This window comes from Arachis ipaensis, chromosome B02, assembly GCF_000816755.2.
Source record: "Arachis ipaensis cultivar K30076 chromosome B02, Araip1.1, whole genome shotgun sequence".
NCBI lineage: Eukaryota > Viridiplantae > Streptophyta > Magnoliopsida > Fabales > Fabaceae > Arachis > Arachis ipaensis.
In genome coordinates, this window is record NC_029786.2 from 4,906,319 (window position 1) to 4,910,398 (window position 4,080).

A 4,080-nucleotide genomic window follows, 5' to 3' on the forward strand; every position below is an offset into this window, starting at 1 on the left:
ATTGGTTTGTTTTTTTTTTTTTTAGGTGATCGGTTTGCATTTAGCCAGTTTAGGTCGGAGTCAGGAAGTAAAGCATAAGAAATTGTTGGGCCTAGCCGAAGAGCCAAACAAACTAAAGGAAAAGTTGAATCTGAAGAAGAATCTAATTGTGGAGTTAGAAGCTAAACTTGTAGAAAAAAAAGAAAGAGTTAGAGGTTGTGAAGAGTAATTATGAAAAGGAGTGCGAGTTGCTGAAGAAAAAAGATGGTGATTTGTCTAGCATGAAGGATCAGGTTATCGAGGTTAATATGAAATTGAAGGATTTGGAAAAAAGTAAGCAAGCTAAAATTTTGGATGCTTTCGCAGAGGATTTTGAGCATGCTGTTATGCAATCCAAGTTTTTAGTACTGGACCGAGACCTTTCTCAAATGGAGCCTAGAAAAATAGTTTGTGATAGAGCTTTGATTGATGATAAAGAGGGAGTCGAGGAAGGACACGAAAATTTGGGACAAGATGTATGACTTTTCTTATTATGTGAATTTTGGGTTTTGAATGTTGGGTTTTGGATTTGAACTTGTTTATCATCAGTTTAAGGATGATAAGGACTATTTATATTGTGCCAAGTTTGATTGGCCTTTTGCTAACTGTTTTGGTTATATGAATTTTGTACATATTTGGATTGTTTGCTTTTTTGAAATTTGAATTAATCAGCAATGTTGGTGGTGCGAGGAACATTGCGCGGGTATTCGCGTGTTCCTGATAGATTAGTAGGTATATGATTGATTGATTGATAATTATCGTTGATGATAGTAGAAGATTGATTCTAAAAATGTTGCCATTAATGGAGTAGTTTAAAATGTGCATTTAGCATTGATTTGTGATAAGATTTGTATGACTTAAGTCATTATTTGTTTTTTTATTGTTAAATTTCGAAAGATATAGATCGGTATAGAGAGGGAAATCATAAATTGAGAAAGCAAATATGATGATATTATTATTGATCTTTGTTTACAAAGGTGCAGGTAGACTAGCCTCGAAACCTCTCTGAGTAAAACCCTTTTCAGAAAAAATCTTATGAGTAGGAAAAAGAGTATCAGTCTGGCATTGACTTTTAACTATAATAAAGCTTTAAAGATGAGATATTCCATTTATTAGATAGAGTGATACCATTTAAAGATTGCAAACAGTATGCACTATTTCCTAAGATTTCAACAATTCGAAAAGGACCTTCCCAATTTGCGGCTAACTTTTCATGTGCTGGTGGTTGCCTTGCTTGTTCAGTTTTCCTGAGCACCAAATTGTTTACTTGAAAAGATTGGTGTTTGACCTTTTGGTTATATCGCTGAGCTATATGTTGTTATATAGCTCGGTGATATAGGGTTGCTATACTTCGGATTTCTTTGATAGTGTCCAAATTAATTTGCTGAGCAGTATCTTGTAACTGATGATCGATGAATTGAGTTCGAAGGGATGACTGAGAGATCTCCAGAGGGATCATGACTTTAGATCTATACACCAATCAGAAAGGTGTTTCCTTGGTTGTTGAGCGAATGGTAGTGTTGTAGCCCCAATTTCTGGTATTAGCTCGGCCCATAATCCTTTAGCATCGTCTAGATTTTTCCGTAAAGCATGTAAAATGACCTTGTTTGTTGTTTTTGCTAAGCCATTTGTTTGTGGGTGTTCCACTGAAAAAAATGTTGTATTATTTAAATTCTGCAAAAAAGTGAAATTTTTATCGGCAAACCGGTGACCATTGTCAGTGATAATGTGTCGAGGTATGCCAAATCTACATATGATATACTTCCAGACATAAGAGATTATTTGTTGAGATGTTATCTTGGCTAAGGGTTGAGCTTCAATCCATTTTGAAAAATAATCGATAGCGACTATTCAAAATTTTACCTATCCTGGTGCCAAAGAAAAAGGGCCGAGGATATCAAGCCTCCATTAATAAAATGACCAACTTACTTCAGAAAAATGTAATACCTCGGCTGGAATATGCGTAATCGAAGAGTGCTTTTGACAATTAGGACAAGCTTTCACTTTGGCATTGCAATCTTACTGTAATGTTGGCCAGAAGAATGCGGCATGGAGTATTTTGGAAGATAAGCTCCAAGCTCCGACATGTGTTCCACAAATATCTTCATGAGATTCTGCTATAGCTAGGTTGGCTTCTGGCATGGAAAGACATTTTAACAAAAGACGAGTTTTTCGTCTATATAGAGAGTTTTTGAATAATGCAAAAAAAGATGTTTGACATCGGAATTTCCAAGCATTATTAACACTTTGTGGGATGTTTCCAGTTTTGAGATACTGGAGATAGGACCACCGCCAATCTTCCTCCTGAGTTACACTCAAAACTTCTATTAGATTGATGCTTGATTTGAGCAATGTAGATTGATAAAGAGAAGTATATGATTGTGTGCTTGCGAGCTTGGATAAAATATCAGCTTGGTAATTATTTTCTCTAGGTATGCGGTGGATTTCAAACTTTGAAAAATTGGAGATAAAAAATTTTATAATAGCCAAGTATTTTGCTAATTTAGGATCTTTGACTTGAAAGAGATTATTTACCTCTTTCCCGGACTTGATAAATTAAAAATTTTAAAGCAATAGCCAAATTCTTAAAAAAAAATATATAGTAAGCACCTTAAATATATCGAACTTCTTAAAGAAAAATATCAAATATGTTAATCCATCTTTTTCTTTAACAAATATTTTTAAACGTTTTTAATAGGACGATTTTTAATGAACGTATCTCGTCCATGAAAAAGATGAGATAAATAAAGAATAATAATAGTGTATTCATTTTGCAGATAAAATAAGAGACTCGACATAATTTAAATGTATCTCGTCCAAGGTAAGGACGGAATATGAGTATAACTATCTTGTCCATGGTAAAGACGAGATACTTGTGTAAAAGCTCTTCTTGATGGAAAAGCTCTCTTTCTTATCCCTCGGCTACTACGGTGGCATGGCTCGCAGTAGTTCTGCACCTAATCCCATGTTAGTCAATAATAATACATATGGAAATCTCATAGGCAATCATTATCCATACGCAACTTAAGATGATACATCACATCTTAGAGTATGATGGTACATTCGTCCTATGATAGATGAAAGGTATGTCTTTGAATGTCATTTTTACACAAATATAGATATAAGAGTATTGTCAAAACAGAAGTCTCTAAACATCGTCACATACTCAAACTTGACCTCCCTAAAGTACGGCAATAGAATCTCTAGAGGTGCCATGGTGTGGCAATTGTCTAGAACGAAATATCCTCAACTACAAACATATGATTGAATTTTAGTTTTGTAACAAAAATATGTGACATTCAAAAAAATTAACACTAAAGCCACTAATAAATTAACTAGATTTTTTTAGAATAAATAAAATAAATATAAAATAAAATATTATAAAAATATCCTAACTAACTATTTTGATTTCATTAAAAAAATAAAATATCTAACCTAAACTGTAATCATTATTATCTAACATAAACAATTTAATATCAATAATATTAAATTATTAAACTTATTCAATTAGCAATGTGTGTAGTCACATTCAATCGACTTATGTCATTGTCAATGATCCGAAACATAAGGAGAAGACTAGAGGAAAGAAAATTTTTCCAAAGAGACAAGGAAGTTCAGAATTCGAAAAATAAAAGAAATGAACTCTTCTATAGATGAGTCTATACAAGTATATATATGGAGTCCAATTCCTCACCATGGATGAGATAAATTTAAATTGTATCTGATATTTTATTTCGTCTACAAAATCTTATCTTCTCAAAAGATAAGATATGTTTATTAAAAAATCATCTTATCTGAGAATAAGATAAGTAATAAAGTATAAAAAAATAAATATTCCAATGTGGNCGAAAAATAAGAACTCTTCTATAGATGAGTCTATACAAGTATATATATGGAGTCCAATTCCTCACCATGGATGAGATAAATTTAAATTGTATCTGATATTTTATTTCGTCTACAAAATCTTATCTTCTCAAAAGATAAGAGATAAGATTTAAAAAATCATCTTATCTGAGAATAAGATAAGTAATAAAGTATAAAAAAATAAATATTCCAATGTGG

General features: G+C 32.2%; 1 long non-coding RNA gene across 1 annotated transcript in view; it reads left to right on the forward strand.

The window, feature by feature from the left end:
- LOC110268654 overlaps positions 1 to 650 on the forward strand; it is a 1,928-nt gene extending 1,278 nt beyond the window's left edge. Inside the window, exon 2 of the long non-coding RNA XR_002356933.1 lies at positions 26 to 650. This is a non-coding gene — a long non-coding RNA (uncharacterized LOC110268654). The remainder of the gene's footprint in view (positions 1 to 25) is intronic.